The following is a 20,862-nucleotide window of genomic DNA, read 5'->3' as shown; positions in this document are numbered from 1 at the left end:
AAACTGAGGATCGGCTGGTGCATGACCGAGTACGACCTCGACGGCGACGACAAGAAGCAAGACGGCGTGGTGCTCTGCAAGGTCTGCGTGTCTCGTCACAGGAGTGAGACGACATACGAGGAGGTAATCAGTGCCCCTGGTTCCAGGAAAAGGAAGGCGGACGACGTCCAACATCCCGAGGCTCCACATCCCCAGACCCCACGCCGCCAACAACCCATCATCCAGCAACACGGGGGTCTCCAGGTCCAGGAGACCCAGCGCTGGTTCATGTCCGACGAAGGCGAGACGTTGCCGTCCGGACTAGTGGACGACGGCAGCGTGGATCCAGGCGGGTTCATGTCGTCCGAGGTGACGGATGATCATGTCTTGTCCGACGACCTCCAACTCCAAGAAGGCGCTGCAGAGGATGAAGACCACACCTTCCTGTGCATGTTGGATGAGCTGCTCGGCCTCTGCGACGACACGGCTGTGGCATGCTCTACTCCGATCGTCTCCTGCCAGAGTTGATACTTGCACACCACGTACGTGAGGGACAAAACTACCATCCAAGACTGCGAAATCTGCAGCCAAGAGATGATGCAGGATATAATTAGAATGGAAGCTAGTGTAGCTCAATGGTATAGTCTAGCTTTGATGTATGTCTTGAACAAGCAAGATGTTGTTAATTGTACTGTGATGAAACAGGCAGCAATTCATGCATGCGCAGCAGATTAATTGATTAGTCTTTTGTTATATAGTCGATTTCTCGGTTCTTGAGCTTTTGAAGTCTTGACTAGTTAATAATGCATGGATGGATCAGCCCGCATGCAATCGATTAGATCATGCATCCATCCAAGACATGGTCCAAGAGATGATATACTAGTCTAGCTTTTATGTATCTCATTGTCATGGTACACAAGGTGTCGTGGTAATTGTATTGTGATGATGAACAAAGAATTAACTCCTGTACGCCCATCGTCTCCTCCCTCCGTTGCCGTCGGGGGACGCCGCTGGGCAAACGCTCGGGGGTGATGGCGGTGGCGGAGGCATCCCTCTCTCCCTCAGCCGAGGGGTGGTGCGGGGCCCCTACATGCGGGCGACGGCGGCTGCAGGCACGTGGGTCTGGCCGTACACAGCCAGCGGCGTGCGGCGGTTGGTCTGGTTCGGATGGCGGCGACGGGCTATGCGGCGGCGGCGCGTCATCCGGCTTCATATCTATGGCGGTATGAAGGGCCTAGTGGATTTCTCGGCGGCCTCCGATCAGATCTAGTAACGTCGAAAATCGTGAAATAAATTCAAAAATAATGCGAGCATCAGGAGTTGAAGACCTACCCGACTTAAATAAACTGTATCGATCAACTTTGTGAGTTGCTTTCCATATCCTATATACCTAAGAGAAGACGTACATCAACTAATTGTTCCTCAACTAATTCGGGCACGAACCTCGGGGAATCTTCTAGTTTGTATAATGCACCAACTTCATCAAAGGAGGTTTAGAAAATAGGATTACACACTTACAAAGATATGATCGTCCCACCAAATTTAAGCCATTTATTATGTCAAAATCTAACTATTGTACTTTAAATAATTTGGATGATTCGATCGTGCAGTGTTTCAACACTTTTAGTGTGAAATAATCTATTGGAGTGAACCCAAATACGACCTCGGAAAAAGTGGTAGTTAAAATAACAAATTCTAGGTGCAAATTTTGCAGGCTTAAAATAACAAAAACAAATTCTAGGTGCAAATTTTGCGCGCTTAAAACAACCCATCATCTAATTTTTACTCCATAATGCCTTCACTTAGGCCCATAACATGTTGAAGTATCGTGTAGTCGACGTTCACGTGACACCACTAAGTGAAGCAACAACATACACATATTTGAAATATCAAACCAATACCAACTTCACATGATTACTTATAACTACACTTCTCCTATGTCCGCGGGAACAATAGTAACTAATCACACCTCCTCGACATATTCAAGATCAGAGGTGTAATGATATTGACCAAGCATCTGAACATAATATCTTTCACCATGTAAACCAACAATCATCAACTACAAAATGTGATCAACACTATTAATAACCCATACGTACCAATCTCAGGTTTTGAGACAAATATTTAATACAAGAGATGAACTAGGGATTGAGATGAGATGGTCTTGGTGAAGATGTTGATGAAGATTGGTCCTCCCACGAAGGAGGAAGTGTTGGTGATGACGATGGCTTCGGTTTCCCCCTCCCAGAGGGAAGTTTTCCTGGCAGATCATCTCCGGAGAGCAAAAGGGCCTCTGCTCTAGTTTCCTCCTTAGCACCCTGCCTTTGCAACCATAGCAGATGAGAACAGGGAAAGTGGATTTGTTTCTGGCATCACTCTCCTCTGTGTGGTGAGCATTTCACATGCAGGAAAGAGTACATAGCCGAAACTGACTCGCCTACTCACTGCACAAATTAAATGTCCACCACATAAAAGGGACTTGTGTATTGCCCACTTCGAGCCATGGCGCAAGGTTCTCTTTGTGATTGCCACATTCTGAGTACCCACTGAACCAGCCTTCCCAAATAGGAACTGGCTAAAAGTACAGAAACTAGAGCAAGTGGTAAACCTACAATTGCTTCAAAAATTGCCAAGAAGGCCTAAATCAAGATACAGTCATTGTGCGGTTTGGTAGAAACTTTCTGGGTAGTGCACCTAAAAAACAGTAATACCGCAGCTGACATTTTAGTTGTACTGCACAAAACACTCTTACAGAAATAGAGTTTTATGCACTACGCTAAAAGGTCAAAACAACAATGATGTTTGTCCAAATCATATTCCCACAAAACATTGAACATGTTCATTTGCTATACTTGACAGTCAAACTCATAGGAAAAAAAGTGTGGTATTAATGTGAAAATAAAACAAATACTATACAGAGTAGGGTATTACTAGTCTCATATATCACCCATGCAATATCATATGCTAGTTCGTTAAAATTATGTAGGAAATCACGTGGGAAAATTACGAGGACGTATATTTTTCAGTTTTATAATCATCGATGCTACAAATAAAACATGTATAATCAGGCCTTAAGCTATCACCGACCTGCCAGCTTTAGACCAATCTGTGATAACCATCAAGCCGAATGCAAAAGATTGTTATCACTAAAGTCTCAAGAATCGTCGGTTATTGTTAACTCTCATCAGTGACATGTGGTCAAGGGTCGGTCAATGATGAGGGGTCAGTGTTATTCAGATATATGGTGTTATAGAAATGTTTATATTGTTTTCTATACATTTGGTCAAATATTATAAAGTTTGCCTTCAGTAAAAGCTAATATGTGGAGAAATAAAAAATAGAAGAAATAATTGTTTTTACTTATCAATAAATTTCTTTTTGTTTGACTGGAAAATCTAGAATTATTTGGATGGTCGATGAATGTACAGCTAGCAAGCCCATGTTGTTGTATGTGCACAAGTCGTTATACTGTTTTTTCCCTCAAGCAAAAATAATTTGTTGTGCCAATACATGTGTATCACATCTTTTTTTTTTGCGCTCGTGAAGGGTATTCATAGGGTTACAACTGAGAGTCAAAATTTCCTCCATGCATCGTGGTCCTCTCTCAAGCCATACAACAGTAGTACTCTTTATACGACTCTAATAAGCCAGCCGATCTGCTACCCTATTCTACTCATGCTTAATCTTCTAAGGAATAAAAACTCTACCTATCATGAGATGTCAGATTTCTGCTACCACATGTTGATGACGAGTTGATGGATATACTTCTCGTTCCTTGTTGGATACCCCAAGTAAAAGGTCGAGATGTAGTCAACAGCAAATTTCCCTCACACAGAGACTGTAAGGTTTATCGAACCAGGAGGACTCTTAGGATCAACAAGTAGGTGTCTTCCACCCTGGCGCTAGCAGAAGACGTGGATCTGCACACACAACAAATAACTTTGCTCCCAACGAGTACACAGAGGTTGTCAATCTCTCCGGCCTTGTAGTTTGCAAAGGATCGAAACACAAGCGGAAAGATAATAGTGATTGCAATGGAAAAGTAAATGAAAGCGGGAAATGATGGAGGTGTAAATAATTATGTTGATATGGACCGGAGTCACATGATGTTCACTAGTGATGTCTCTCTCCCAAAAGACGATAAACAACTATGCTAGGGTAAACAAATCACAGTTCGGCAATTGACAAAATTAAGATCGCACCGCAATGCTAATTATGCTCCTTGACAGTTAGAGGTTCAATAGTAATGGGCAGTACGCCAATACAAGTAGACCGTTTATTCATCAGCATCTACTTACGAATCATCCACCTTGAGATATCTATCCAGAACATCTCTCCGGTATTAAGTTGCGAGCCCCACCCAAAGTGTAAACTCAAAGCAACAGACAACTGCATTAACGAATTATGCGTAAGATAAACAATCCTTGCAACCGTGGTCAAAAGCACCGTTGTTTTCTCCCTGGTGGCAACAAGCACATCCCCTAGTCTCATGTTTCTGTCACTCAAGCTAGACATCGAGGGGCGTGAACCCACAATCATGCATAACGCTCCCTCTTGGAGTTACGATTTACTACTTGGCCAAAGCAATAAAAAGCAACGGAGAACATGCATGAATTAATAAGGAACATAATATAAAAGGATAATCAAATATATAACTCATAACAATCTGAACATAATCTCATTATCCATCGGATCCCAACAAACCGAGCATAGCAATAGCAAGAGAATTATATAGATGCCTTGATCATGTAGGGCAGCTCACAAGGAGTAACCGTTAAAGCACAAGATTGGAGAGAAGACATCACATCGCAACTAGTCATGGACTCATGGTCCAAGGAGGACTACTCACGTCACGTCCGGGGAGCGTCCATGGCGGTGGAGAAGCTTTCGGAGGTCAATCCTCCCTCCAGCGGGGTGCCGGGGAAGACGTCTCGTGACGGTCCCGATTTCGGAAGCGCGGCGGTGGCGGAACGATGGAGAAATTCATTATTCTAGAAAGTCTGCGAGGGTTTCCTCTCGGGACTCCAAATATAGGCCAAAGAAGGGCACCGGAGGAGGTGGGTCCAACCCAGGTGATCTCCTGGCGTGGCCTAGGGCCTAGCCGCGCCAGCAGGCCGCCTGGGAGACCCTTGGCCCCCCTCTAGCCCTCCTTCGGTGATCCGGAAGCTTCTGTTTCGCTGATTTTTATTTTTATTTTTTCTGGATTCTTTTGGATTTCGGAAAATTGGGTAAAAGCCCTCCAAAATAGACATCAGCGGATAGAAAGTGGCACTGGGTGCACTGAGTTAGTAGGTTAGTCCAAATATGTGTAAAATGATATAAAATTATAGCAAAACATATAACAATATCACCCAAAAGATCATGGAACAAGCAGAAATTATAGATGCGTTTGAGACGTATCAACATCCCCAAGCTTAATTTCTGCTCATCCTCGAGTAGATAAATGATAATACAATAATTTCTGTGGTGACATGCTAACACACATATAAGAACTTCAAAGTAAAACAAGTGAGATATGCAATTCAAGTCAAGACAATAACAAGCAAGAATCTATATCTAGTATTGAACTTAGCAAAATAAGAACATAAAGGTGCAAGAGCTCTCGTTGTCCGTGACTCGAATGTCTTCAAATGGTGTTTGCGTGCAAGAAGTGGAAGATGGGTTGTTAATTGAGAACTCAATCTACTAAACCTCGGACTTAGTCTCCTTCGGAATCTTATTTTGACTCATCCCCAGACCACTTGTCAGGCACAAGTCAAAATGATCCTCTCCCTTTTGATTTTGAGCACTCATGCAATGAATGAGCGTAAGCAAGATATGTTGGCACTTAGAATGGCAAATGGAATAATGATGGGGAAGGAATACAAAAAGGTGTGAAAGGCTCACATCAATGAGGATAACCATAGGCGAGAGAAAGCCAAATAATAGATATGATGTGAGGAGTAGGGATTGCCATGTAACAGATGCACATATCAGCTAAGGTAAGCTCTCTAATGGAACTAGTGGGGGTGCATCCAACTTGTTTGCTCATGAAGACCTAGAGCTCATTTGAGGAGGCTCATCATTAGAATATGCAAACCAAGTTCTATAGTGTAAGGGTCCCCACATAGTTATGCATGGATGATAATATCTATGTAGTACCAATATAGTAATGGAGTACGAGTGTGGATCTTTAAAAAAGGAATAGTAGTGTTGCCCCCTTCTCTCTTTTTATTTCTGTTTATTTTTCTTTTTTATTTTTTTTATTTTTTGTGGCCTCTTTGGCTCTTTCTTTTTATCTCTCATTTGTCCTCTTTGGGATCTTTTGTATTGTCCACTTTGGGATCTTTTCCTCACTTAAGGGCAACACTCTATGTTTTACATGAATAGAAAGAAAAATCATCACACTTTATAAGAAGTACTCAACATAAAGACAAGTGAAGACTATCATGATGTATGCAAATGTATGCCTCTGCCAGTGTAGCTGGATATGCAATGATACTAGCGCATCATGTAGCAGTAATGAGGGCAAGGCCCAACTAGCATGCGACTCTATGATCAAGCAAAAGCATGTATGACATGAAGATCAAGTCATGAGATGGTGGATGTTGCATGGCAATGTATCTCGGAAAGGCTATGGAAATGCCTTGATAGGTAGGTATGGTGGCTGTTTTGAGAAAAGATACAATGAGGCTTATGTATGACAGAGTGTATCATGTCATGGGTTTGGATGCACGCGTGGAAGAGAACAATGGAGCTTCCACTGGTGATTTTCGCACTTTAAAGCCACCATAAGGAGAGCATGAAGGCTTTAGACGAAATATTCAAGACGTCACTTTATAAATTCCGTCCATAGGTTATTACAGATGTTGCGCCACCTTATTTTTGGGCCAGGCCCATGTAATTTCGAAATTCCATAATATAGGCTATATTTAGAGTCCGTATGTGTGAGGAAACCGAGTTTAGGGCTGTTTCCGGACCCCTCCTCCAAGGGTCACGAAATTGCCTCTCTATTCCCTCATATATACACCCCTTAGGGCACCGTTTAGAGTTGGGTTTTGTATAGATTACAAGTTCGCCATAGCTGCAACTTTGCGTTCTTCGTTTGTGTTCTACGACCAGACAAAGACGTCACAGAACCCCACCTTCATCAATAAAGCTTTCCTCTTATGTCGATGCACTAAAGACTAGGGTCTCTAGTGCCCCAAACTTGTGCACGGGCACAAAGAGCCCCTGCCGGCAGGGCACGTCGGAATCCACACAAGACTCGCCCCCGAGAGATCCAAGGCCCCTGCAAGCCTGTCTTGCCGGCAAGACACCCAAGGCCACGTCCGTCCAACGGACGTGATGAACACACCTAGCACAAGGCCCCGGCGAGCCCCCCCCCCCTTGCCGGGAAGACAGCCGAAGCCCCCGGCAAGCTTCCTTGCCGGGATGAAGCACCAAGGCCCCGGCAAGCACCCTTTTGCCTGGATTACCTGGCAACGCGCCACAGGGCGACCGCCCTTGCCATAGTACCACCACTCCCCCGTGTTCCAGCGCATTCCGCATGCGCTAGCGGGGCGTCCAGGTGTCGAAACACCTAGACACATGTCTTCACCAGCACTTAGCTGACATGGACAAGATGTGCATTTAATGCACGTGACAGCGGTAAATGGATAAGGACCGCTGTAGGTTCACTGTAACATCTCGTTAACCTACCATTGAGCAATGTAGGTGACCCCTTTACCTATAAAAGGAGGCCCTTAGCTCATTCAAAAGAGGTTAGCCTTTTTTGAGATTGGCCAAGAAGACAATTATCATCACTGTAAACGAACAACAAAAGAACGCTTAATACGATCAGACGAGGAGGACGTAGAGTTTTACGCGTAAGCGGCCCAAACCTGGGTAAAAAGACTTGTCGGGTGTTGATCGTTTGGTCTGCTCTTGACGTTATTTTTTCCCGTCCAACGATCACAAGGGTATCACGTTGATCCCCATAGGTGTCGACCTAGCATCGCTGACATCTTATATTCGCAATATCTTGATTGCATCTTAGTTTCTTGCTTGTTCTTCGTTTGCGTGCAGGAAACAGACCTTCGTCGTCACGTTGATCATGCTCCGGCATGGTCAATAACCTATCGAGTTGGTTTAGCGATTGCTAAGGTGTGACGTCTCAATCGTTCGTAGTCAAATCGTCAAAGTTGACTCGACCAAAACGATACCCACGATCTCATCGAAAGATAGGGACAACTTCGCCTCTATCAAGTGGTATCAGATTTCCAGGTTGCTCGGTGAGATTTTACCAGTTTTTCATAGTTCGATCACATCTGCTCTTCATACCTTTAGTCCACGAAAAAACCATCAGAATAAGGGTTAGATCATCATATCCGAACCAATCTGAGCCTTTGCATAGTCATTTCAGTAGTTTGCTTTGTTGAAATTGCGGTTACATCATCGTGTCGAGTTGTTGGTTTTAGTGTCTCTCGGTTCAAATAGATTTTGACGGAGGGCATGACGGGAGGGGGAGAGAGGCACGGGCTTTTCAAATACAAAATTCAACGCAGAGAGCTCCCGCGACAGGGGCGACCTAGGCTTTCCGCCCTCCCCTACTGTGGCCGCCAGCCCTCCCGCCGCCCCCGGTCGCCAGTCAGCACCCGGCCCTCCCCCTCCCCCACCCAGTCCCTCCCCCTCCTCCCAGATCCGCCCTCGTGCCGCCTCCTCGGGAGGTGGCCGGGGCGGCACTCGAGCTCCACCCCCGCGGGCGTTTTCCTCCATCATCTCCTCCCCAGCCGCCGCTGGCGGGCGCCCCCTGCGCTGGCCCGGGTGGTGCCGGCGGCGGCTGGCCCTCCATTCCCCGCGCGCGCGTTCCCCCTTCCCGGGGCAGGGGCGGCGGTGGTGCAGCCCGGCTGACTGCGGTCCGGCGACCCGAACCTTCCTGGAGGGCGTCGGGGCTACCCTTCCTCGCGCCTCGTCGCGTACCGGAGGAAATCCTTGGCAGCAGTGTCGTCATCGTTGTATTCCGTCTTGGAGGTGTTGATGGGTACCGACGCTTCGGAGTCCTGGAGCTTGGTGGAATACCCTTGGTGGGTGCAGCGGTCGCGAGTCTTTTGTGTTTTTTATCAATCCGCCGGTGTCGGCATTTGTTTCTTTTGTATTTTCTTTTCCATTTTCTTTTAAGCGTGACTTTGATGTTTCCGTCCCAGCATCTATTGTCGGATGTTCTGGTTGGTTGCTTTATGATACAAAAAGACCAAAACCCTTGTATAATAATATAGTACGCATACTTGTATATATTCCAGAGAAAAAAAAGTAGACCCACGCATGCACGCAAGCATGCATTGCATCCAATGGAGAGCCGGTACGGTCCATTTTACAAACGGATTGGTACGGTTGGAAACTTGGATCACGCATCTTTCTTTGAATCCGAATAAGCATGGAAGCCAGCCGAATCCATATATATAAGATGCATGTATCATAGGTGCATGTATGTCGTACCATCCATATAAGCTAGCTAGGTACGCAGGCAAGGCAAGGAGCTAGCCAGGCCAGGGTTACACACGCGCACGATCCATCCATCTCTCGTACCTTGGTGATCTGCGAATTGCGATGGCCGACGGCAAGCTCCATCTTCCCGCCGGCTACATCTTCAACCCGGCAGGAGACTTGCTGATCACCAAGTACCTCCGCCCACGGATCGACTCTGGAGCGGACGGCATCTTCACCGACGACATGATCCACGAGGCCGACGTCTGCTCCGCCGCCCCCGGCGACCTCGTCGAGATGTATCCACACGCGCGGGGCACGGACAGGAGCAACGGGAAAGGCGGCGAGTGGTACTTCTTCACCCCGGCGCACTACCACAAGACCAAAGACGGCCGCAGCAACGGGAAGCGGCAGCGCGCCGTCCCTGCCGCCGGCGAGGGTTACTACTGGCACTCGGAGAAGGGCGGGATCCCCGTGCTAGACAAGCATGGCAACCGCGTAGGCAATAGACGAAACCTCAGCTACGTTCAGAAGTTGCCGGGAGGGAACGAGAAACTGAGGATCGGCTGGTGCATGACCGAGTACGACCTCGACGGCGACGACAAGAAGCAAGACGGCGTGGTGCTCTGCAAGGTCTGCGTGTCTCGTCACAGGAGTGAGACGACATACGAGGAGGTAATCAGTGCCCCTGGTTCCAGGAAAAGGAAGGCGGACGACGTCCAACATCCCGAGGCTCCACATCCCCAGACCCCACGCCGCCAACAACCCATCATCCAGCAACACGGGGGTCTCCAGGTCCAGGAGACCCAGCGCTGGTTCATGTCCGACGAAGGCGAGACGTTGCCGTCCGGACTAGTGGACGACGGCAGCGTGGATCCAGGCGGGTTCATGTCGTCCGAGGTGACGGATGATCATGTCTTGTCCGACGACCTCCAACTCCAAGAAGGCGCTGCAGAGGATGAAGACCACACCTTCCTGTGCATGTTGGATGAGCTGCTCGGCCTCTGCGACGACACGGCTGTGGCATGCTCTACTCCGATCGTCTCCTGCCAGAGTTGATACTTGCACACCACGTACGTGAGGGACAAAACTACCATCCAAGACTGCGAAATCTGCAGCCAAGAGATGATGCAGGATATAATTAGAATGGAAGCTAGTGTAGCTCAATGGTATAGTCTAGCTTTGATGTATGTCTTGAACAAGCAAGATGTTGTTAATTGTACTGTGATGAAACAGGCAGCAATTCATGCATGCGCAGCAGATTAATTGATTAGTCTTTTGTTATATAGTCGATTTCTCGGTTCTTGAGCTTTTGAAGTCTTGACTAGTTAATAATGCATGGATGGATCAGCCCGCATGCAATCGATTAGATCATGCATCCATCCAAGACATGGTCCAAGAGATGATATACTAGTCTAGCTTTTATGTATCTCATTGTCATGGTACACAAGGTGTCGTGGTAATTGTATTGTGATGATGAACAAAGAATTAACTCCTGTACGCCCATCGTCTCCTCCCTCCGTTGCCGTCGGGGGACGCCGCTGGGCAAACGCTCGGGGGGTGATGGCGGTGGCGGAGGCATCCCTCTCTCCCCCATCCGAGGGGTGGTGCGGGGCCCCTACATGCGGGCGACGGCGGCTGCAGGCACGTGGGTCTTGCCGGACACAGCCAGCGGCGTGCGGCGGTTGGTCTGGTTCGGATGGCGGCGACGGGCTATGCGGCGGCGGCGCGTCATCCGGCTTCATATCTATGGCGGTATGAAGGGCCTAGTGGATTGCTCGGCGGCCTCCGATCAGATCTAGTAACGTCGAAAATCGTGAAATAAATTCAGAAAAAATGCGAGCATCAGGAGGTGAAGACCTACCCGACTTAAATAAACTCTATCGATCAACTTTGTGAGTTGCTTTTCCATATCCTATATACCTAAGAGAAGACGTACATCAACTAATTGTTCCTCAACTAATTCGGGCACGAACCCTCGGGGAATCTTCTAGTTTGTATAATGCACCAACTTCATCAAAGGAGGTTTAGAAAATAGGATTACACACTTACAAAGATATGATCGTCCCACCAAATTTAAGCCATTTATTATGTCAAAATCTAACTATTGTACTTTAAATAATTTGGATGATTCGATCGTGCAGAGTTTCAACACTTTTAATGTGAAATAATCTATTGGAGTGAACCCAAATATGACCTCGGAAAAAGTGGTAGTTAAAATAACAAATTCTAGGTGCAAATTTTGCACGCTTAAAATAACAAAAACAAATTCTAGGTGCAAATTTTGCGCGCTTAAAACAACCCATCATCTACTTTTTACTTCATAATGCCTTCACTTAGGCCCATAACATGTTGAAGTATCGTGTAGTCGACGTTCACGTGACACCACTAAGTGAAGCAACAACATACACATATTTAAAATATCAAACAAATACCAACTTCACATGATTACTTATAACAAGACCTCTCCTATGTCCTCGGGAACAATAGTAACTAATCACACCTCCTCAACATATTCAAGATCAGAGGTGTAATGATATTGACCAAGCATATGAACATAATATCTTTCACCAAGTAAACCAACAATCATCAACTACAAAATGTGATCAACACTATTAATAACCCATACGTACCAATCTCAGGTTTTGAGACAAATATTTAATACAAGAGATGAACTAGGGATTGAGATGAGATGGTCTTGGTGAAGATATTGATGAAGATTGGTCCTCCCACGAAGGAGGAAGTGTTGGTGATGACGATGGCTTCGGTTTCCCCCTCCCAGAGGGAAGTTTTCCTGGCAGATCATCTCCGGAGAGCAAAAGGGCCTCTGCTCTAGTTTCCTCCTTAGCACCCTGCCTTTGCAACCATAGCAGATGAGAACAGGGAAAGTGGATTTGTTTCTGGCATCACTCTCCTCTGTGTGGTGAGCATTTCACACGCAGGAAAGAGTACATAGACGAAACTGACTCGCCTACTCACTGCACAAATTAAATGTCCACCACATAAAAGGGACTTGTGTATTGCCAACTTCGAGCCATGACGCAAGGTTCTCTTTGTGATTGCCACATTCTGAGTACCCACTGAACCAGCCTTCCCAAATAGGAACTGGCTAAAAGTACATAAACTAGAGCTAGTGGTAAACCTACAATTGCTTAAAAAATTGCCAAGAAGGCCTAAATCAAGATACAGTCATTGTGCGGTTTGGTAGAAACTTTCTGGGTAGTGCACCTAAAAAACAGTAATACCGCAGCTGACATTTTAGTTGTACTGCACAAAACACTCTTACAGAAATAGAGTTTTATGCACTACACTAAAAGGTCAAAACAACAATGATGTTTGTCCAAATCATATTCCCACAAAACATTGAACATGTTCATTTGCTATACTTGACAGCCAAACTCATAGTAAAAAAAGTGTGGTATTAATGTGAAAATAAAACAAATACAATACAGAGTAGGGTATTACTTGTCTCATATATCACCCATGCAATATCATATGCTAGTTCGTTAAAATTATGTAGGAAATCACGTGGGAAAATTACGAGGACGTATATTTTTCAGTTTTATAATCATCGATGCTACAAATAAAACATGTATAATCAGGCCTTAAGCTATCACCGACCTGCCAGCTTTAGACCAATCTGTGATAACCATCAAGCCGAATGCAAAAGATTGTTATCACTAAAGTCTCAAGAATCGTCGGTTATTGTTAACTCTCATCAGTGACATGTGGTCAAGGGTCGGTCAATGATGAGGGGTCAGTGTTATTCAGATATATGGTGTTATAGAAATGTTTATATTGTTTTCTATACATTTGGTCAAATATTATAAAGTTTGCCTTCAGTAAAAGCTAATATGTGGAGAAATAAAAAATAGAAGAAATAATTGTTTTTGCTTATCAATAAATTTCTTTTTGTTTGACTGGAAAATCTAGAACTATTTGGATGGTCGATGAATGTACAGCTAGCAAGCCCATGTTGTTGTATGTGCACAAGTCGTTATACTGTTTTTTCCCTCAAGCAAAAATAATTTGTTGTGCTAATACATGTGTATCACATCTTCTTTTTTTTTTGCGCTCGTGAAGGGTATTCATAGGGTTACAACTGAGAGTCAAAATTTTCTCCATGCATCGTGGTCCTCTCTCAAGCGATACAACAGTAGTACTCTTTATACGACTCTAATAAGCCAGCCGATCTGCTACCCTATTCTACTCATGCTTAATCTTCTAAGGAATAAAAACTCTACCTATCATGAGTTGTCAGATTTCTGCTACCACATGTTGATGACGAGTTGATGGATATACTTCTCGTTCCTTGTTGGATACCCCAAGTAAAAGGTCGAGATGTAGTCAACAGCAAATTTCCATCACACAGAGACTGTAAGGTTTATCGAACCAGGAGGACTCTTAGGATCAACAAGTAGGTGTCTTCCACCCTGACGCTAGCAGAAGACGTGGATCTGCACACACAACAAATAACTTTGCTCCCAACGAGTACACAGAGGTTGTCAATCTCTCCGGCCTTGTAGTTTGCAAAGGATCGAAACACAAGCGGAAAGATAATAGTGATTGCAATGGAAAAGTAAATGAAAGTGGTAAATGATGGAGGTGTAAATAATTATGTTGATATGGACCGGAGTCACATGATGTTCACTAGTGATGTCTCTCTCCCAAAAGACGATAAACAACTATGCTAGGGTAAACAAATCACAGTTCGGCAATTGACAGAATTAAGATCGCACCGCAATGCTAATTATGCTCCTTGATAGTTAGAGGTTCAATAGTAATGGGCAGTACGCCAATACAAGTAGACCGTTTATTCATTAGCATCTACTTACGAATCATCCACCTTGAGATATCTATCCAGAACATCTCTCCGGTATTAAGTTGCGAGCCCCACCCAAAGTGTAAACTCAAAGCAACAGACAACTAAATTAACGAATTATGCGTAAGATAAACAATCCTTGCAACCGTGGTCACAAGCACCGTTGTTTTCTCCCTGGTGGCAACAAGCACATCCCCTAGTCTCATGTTTCTGTCACTCAAGCTAGACATCGAGGGGCCTGAACCCACAATCATGCATAATGCTCCCTCTTGGAGTTACGATTTACTACTTGGCCAAAGCAATAAAAAGCAACGGAGAACATGCATGAATTAATAAGGAACATAATATAAAAGGATAATCAAATATATAACTCATAACAATCTGAACATAATCTCATTATCCATCGGATCCCAACAAACCGAGCATACCAATAGCAAGAGAATTATATAGATGCCTTGATCATGTAGGGCAGCTCACAAGGAGTAACCGTTAAAGCACAAGATTGGAGAAAAGACATCACATCGCAACTAGTCATGGACTCATGGTCCAAGGAGGACTACTCACGTCACGTCCGGGGAGCGTCCATGGCGGTGGAGAAGCTTTCGGAGGTCAATCCTCCCTCCAGCGGGGTGCCGGGGAAGAGGTCTCGTGACGGTCCCGATTTCGGAAGCGCGGCGGCGGCGGAACGATGGAGAAATTCATGATTCTAGAAAGTCTGCGAGGGTTTCCTCTCGGGACTCCAAATATAGGCCAAAGAAGGGCACCGGAGGAGGTGGGTCCAACCCAGGTGATCTCCTGGCGTGGCCTAGGGCCTAGCCGCGCCAGCAGGCCGCCTGGGAGACCCCTGGCCCCCCTCTAGCCCTCCTTCGGTGATCCGGAAGCTTCTGTTTCGCTGATTTTTATTTTTATTTTTTCTGGATTCTTTTGGATTTCGGAAAATTGGGTAAAAGCCCTCCAAAATAGACATCTGCGGATAGAAAGTGGCACTGGGTGCACTGAGTTAGTAGGTTAGTCCAAATATGTGTAAAATGATATAAAATTATAGCAAAACATATAACAATATCACCCAAAAGATCATGGAACAAGCAGAAATTATAGATGCGTTTGAGACGTATCAACATCCCCAAGCTTAATTTCTGCTCATCCTCGAGTAGATAAATGATAATACAATAATTTCTGTGGTGACATGCTAACACACATATAAGAATTTCAAAGTAAAACAAGTGAGATATGTAATTCAAGTCAAGACAATAACAAGCAAGAATCTATATCTAGTATTGAACTTAGCAAAATAAGAACACAAAGGTGCAAGAGCTCTCGTTGTCCGTGACTCGAATGTCTTCAAATGGTGTTTGCGTGCAAGAAGTGGGAGATGGGTTGTTAATTGAGAACTCAATCTACTAAACCTCGGACTTAATCTCCTTCGGAATCTTATTTTGACTCATCCCCAGACCACTTGTCAGGCACAAGTCAAAATGATCCTCTCCCTTTTGATTTTGAGCACTCATGCAATGAATGAGGGTAAGCAAGATATGTTGGCACTTAGAATGGAAAATGGAATAATGATGGGGAAGGAATACAAAAAGGTGTGAAAGGCTCACATCAATGAGGATAACCATAGGCGAGAGAAAGCCAAATAATAGATATGATGTGAGGAGTAGGGATTGCCATGTAACAGATGCACATATCAGCTAAGGTAAGCTCTCTAATGGAACTAGTGGGGGTGCATCCAACTTGTTTGCTCATGAAGACCTAGAGCTCATTTGAGGAGGCTCCTCATTAGAATATGCAAACCAAGTTCTATAGTGTAAGGGTCCCCACATAGTTATGCATGAATGATAATATCTATGTAGTACCAATATAGTAATGGAGTACGAGTGTGGATCTTTAAAAAAGGAATAGTAGTGTTGCCCCCTTCTCTCTTTTTATTTCTTTTTATTTTTAGTTTTATTTATTTTTTATGTTTTGTGGCCTCTTTGGCTCTTTCTTTTTATCTCTCATTTGTCCTCTTTGGGATCTTTTGTATTGTCCACTTTGGGATCTTTTCCTCACTTAAGGGCAACACTCTATGTTTTACATGAATAGAAAGAAAAATCATCACACTTTATAAGAAGTAATCAACATAAAGACAAGTGAAGACTATCATGATGTATGCAAATGTATGCCTCTGCCAGTGTAGCAGGATATGCAATGATACTAGCGCATCATGTAGCAGTAATGAGGGCAAGGCCCAACTAGCATGTGACTCTATGATCAAGCAAAAGCATGTATGACATGAAGATCAAGTCATGAGATGGTGGATGTTGCATGGCAATGTATCTCGGAAAGGCTATGGAAATGCCTTGATAGGTAGGTATGGTGGCTGTTTTGAGAAAAGAGACAATGAGGCTTATGTATGACAGAGTGTATCATGTCATGGGTTTGGATGCACGCGTGGAAGAGAACAATGGAGCTTCCACTGGTGATTTTCGCACTTTAAAGCCACCATAAGGAGAGCATGAAGGCTTTGGACGAAATATTCAAGACGTCACTTTATAAATTCCGTCCATAGGTTATTACAGATGTTGCGCCACCTTATTTTTGGGCCAGGCCCATGTAATTTCGAAATTCCATAATATAGGCTATATTTAGAGTCCGTATGTGTGAGGAAACCGAGTTTAGGGCTGTTTCCGGACCCCTCCTCCAAGGGTCACGAAATTGCCTCTCTATTCCCTCATATATACAGCCCTTAGGGCACCGTTTAGAGTTGGGTTTTGTATAGATTACAAGTTCGCCATAGCTGCAACTTTGCGTTCTTCGTTTGTGTTCTACGACCAGACAAAGACGTCACAGATCCCCACCTTCATCAATAAAGCTTTCCTCTTATGTCGATGCACTAAAGACTAGGGTCTCTAGTGCCCCAAACTTGTGCACGGGCACAAAGAGCCCCTGCCGGCAGGGCACGGTGGAATCCACACAAGACTCGCCCCCGAGAGATCCAAGGCCCCTGCAAGCCTGTCTTGCCGGCAAGACACCCAAGGCCACGTCCATCCAACGGACGTGATGAACACACCTAGCACAAGGCCCCGGCGAGCCCCCCCCCCCTTGCCGGGAAGACAGCCGAAGCCCCCGGCAAGCTTCCTTGCCGGGATGAAGCACCAAGACCCCGACAAGCACCCTTTTGCCTGGATTACCTGGCAACGCGCCACAGGGCGACCGCCCTTGCCATAGTACCACCACTCCCCCGTGTTCCAGCGCATTCCGCATGCGCCATCGGGGCGTCCAGGTGTCGAAACACCTAGACACATGTCTTCACCAGCACTTAGCTGACATGGACAAGATGTGCATTTAATGCACGTGACAGCGGTAAATGGATAAGGACCGCTGTAGGTTCACTCTAACATCTTATGAACCTACCATTGAGCAATGTAGGTGACCCCTTTGCATATAAAAGGAGGCCCTTAGCTCATTCACAAGAGGTTAGCCTTTTTTGAGATTGGCCAAGAAGACAATTATCATCACTGTAAACGAACAACAAAAGAACGCTTAATACGATCAGACGAGGAAGACGTAGAGTTTTACGCGTAAGCGGCCCAAACCTGGGTAAAAAGACTTGTCAGGTGTTGATCGTTTGGTCTGCTCTTGACGTTATTTTTTCCCGTCCTACGATCACAAGGGTATCACGTTGATCCCCATAGGTGTCGATCTAGCATCGCCGACATCTTATATTCGCAATATCTTGATTGCATCTTAGTTTCTTGCTTGTTCTTCGTTTGCGTGCAGGAAACAGACCTTCGTCGTCACGTTGATCATGCTCCGGCATGGTCAATAACCTATCGAGTTGGTTTAGCGATTGCTAAGGTGTGACGTCTCAATCGTTCGTAGTCAAATCGTCAAAGTTGACTCTACCAAAACGATACCCACGATCTCATCGAAAGATAGGGACAACTTCGCCTCTATCAAGTGGTATCAGATTTCCAGGTTGCTCGGTGAGATTTTACCAGTTTTTCATAGTTCGATCACATCTGCTCTTCATACCTTTAGTCCATGAAAAAACCATCAGAATAAGGGTTAGATCATCATATCCGAACCAATCTGAGCCTTTGCATAGTCATTTCAGTAGTTTGCTTTGTTGAAATTGCGGTTACATCATCGTGTCGAGTTGCTGGTCTTAGTGTCTAGTTCTTTAAAGTTTTGAGTTTTGTTCACAGGTTGTCACGCCGCCACCGCACCATCTTTCATCGCTGCCATATACCACCTCCACGCTACCATCATCGCTGCTGCCATATACCACCACCACGCCACCATTATCCTTGCTGTCATATACCACCACCATATATCCACCACAATCCTTTCCGCTTTAGGTGAACTTCAAGATACTTTTGCTTTCGGTTTCGCGTTTCCTTTCCTGAGTAGGTTTCGGGAAAAAAATGTCTGACATGCTTTCCAGAGCACTTTTTAGGCCAAAATTTAGAGGGGTGAAAAAAATCCCTATCGTTTTGTTAGGCTTTTTAGAGAGTTTTGAGACACTCGCCATCATAGTGATTTTTGTCGCAATTTTTGGTCATCGCAGCCCCGAATTGCTCCAGAAATAAAAAAAAATTGTCCAAAAAAATCCGTGCTTATCCTGTTTTTGGTCCTTGGAAAGAGTTTTGAGACACTCGTCATTATAGTGATTTTCTGAAGAAAAAAAGAGAAAAAAATAAGAGTGGCTCTTCCCTTGATTAGTACGTGTCGTCGTGACTTCGTTGGTGTTCTAGGCTCGCGTCTCTAGTACGGTCTAGCCTAGGACCAGCACGGTACCGTCCTTGAGCGTCTTTTAAATTTTGCATCTCTGAACTGATTATTGCTGACCCTTCTTGCTACCACATTATAAGCCTTCTCAGCTCCACATACATCTAAATCGTGTGTTTGACACCACCTCGCAAACACTCTATCCAAGCTTTGAGAGTTTTGACTACACCGGTTGCCGATCGCCACCTGCTGCTGGGTAAGAATTGGTAAGAAATTGAGATTTGCTTGACGGATTTATGACACACCACCACCACCACAACCACTTCCTAGTAGTCTGTAGGATCATATTCTTCTGGTTTCTTATTGTTGCTAACCATGCCAGGATCACACGACGAGGAGATCGACTGGGAGAACCTGACCAACCGGGAGCTCCATGATAAATTTCAGCAAATGATGTCTGACCAGGTACAGGATTTCGTGACAACCTTTGGAGAGGCCATGGACAAGCTTGAAGGTATGGAGAAGAAATTCGACACCAAGATGAACGCCAAATTTGGTGAGGTGCTTGCCCGTTTACCACCACCAGCTGCAGGTGTTGTCCCTCTTCAACCACAACAACGGCTACGAGCGCGACGCGTGCATATTGACCAAGTGCAGAATTTGGGTGTTGTTGCTCCTACTTCTTCTGCTGGTCCTGCTGCTTCTCCTGTTGCTGCTACTACCGAGGTTTCTGTGGCTGGGCAGAATGAGGAGTATGATGATGATTATGATGGTGATTACGATGATGAGGGAGAGGTTGCTCCAGTTCAACTCCAGGAACAACAACCACCCCGACAAGTCGCCGGTCGTCCACATGGATACAATCGCAACGGTATGGATGCACCACACCCTCAGGTACGGGATCATGGCCATCTCCCTAAACTTAAATTGAATATTCTTACGTTTGATGGTCGATATGTTCCTGATATATATCTTACTTGAAAGTTAGAAACAGAGCAACGTTTTACATGCTTGCAATTTCCTGAAGATAGACGTGTTGTTGCTGCTGTGTGTTATTACAAGATGGTAAACCTCTTGCATACTTTTATGAAAAATTAAGTGGGCCTAGTCTGAATTATTCTACTTATGATAAGGAATTATATGCTCTTGTTCGGACTTTGAAAACATGGCAACATTATTTATAGCCCAAAAAATTTGTCATACATTGTGATCATGAATCTTTGAAACATATTTAAAGTCAAGCAAAACTGAACCGTAGACATGCTAAATGGGTTGAATTCATTGAAACTTTCTCGTAGGTCGTTAAACACAAGTAGGCCAGGCCAGACGGCGTCCAAAACAAATAAATAGAAAAATAGGGGGCAGCAAACTAGCCCATCTAATTTAGTGCAAAACCCTAAACCCTAAAAAGTGCTAAAAAAACAACGAAGAAATAGCCCCGGTTCATAATACGTGGAGGGTCATTAGCCCTGGTTATTTAGTCCCGGTTCACGCACTAAAGGCCCAAACGAACCGGGGATATAGACCCTTTTTCTATTAGTGGTACTGACATTTTTATACTAGTTATAATATAGTACGCACACTCATATGTATTTCAGAAGAAAAAAAAGTAGACCCACGCGCACGCAAGCATGCATTGCATCCAATGGAGAGCCGGTACGGTCCATTTTACAAACGGATTGGTACGGTTGGAAACTTGGATCACGCATCTTTCTTTGAATCCGAATAAGCATGGAAGCCAGCCGAATCCATATATATAAGATGCATGTATCATAGGTGCATGTATGTCGTACCATCCATATAAGCTAGCTAGGTACGCAGGCAAGGCAAGGAGCTAGCCAGGCCAGGGTTACACACGCGCACGATCCATCCATCTCTCGTACCTTGGTGATCTGCGAATTGCG

The 20,862-nt window shown here is 45.0% G+C and overlaps 1 pseudogene; it reads left to right on the top strand.

Annotated features, from left to right (window-relative positions):
- The first annotated feature begins 9,546 nt into the window (after window positions 1-9,546).
- Window positions 9,547-10,482, top strand: LOC123397417 (annotated as a pseudogene).
- Window positions 10,483-20,862: the final 10,380 nt, after the last annotated feature.

The sequence above is a fragment of the Hordeum vulgare genome, chromosome 5H (genome assembly GCF_904849725.1).
Source record: "Hordeum vulgare subsp. vulgare chromosome 5H, MorexV3_pseudomolecules_assembly, whole genome shotgun sequence".
NCBI classification, from domain to species: Eukaryota; Viridiplantae; Streptophyta; class Magnoliopsida; order Poales; family Poaceae; genus Hordeum; species Hordeum vulgare.
This window is presented reverse-complemented; position numbering and strand designations above follow the sequence as displayed.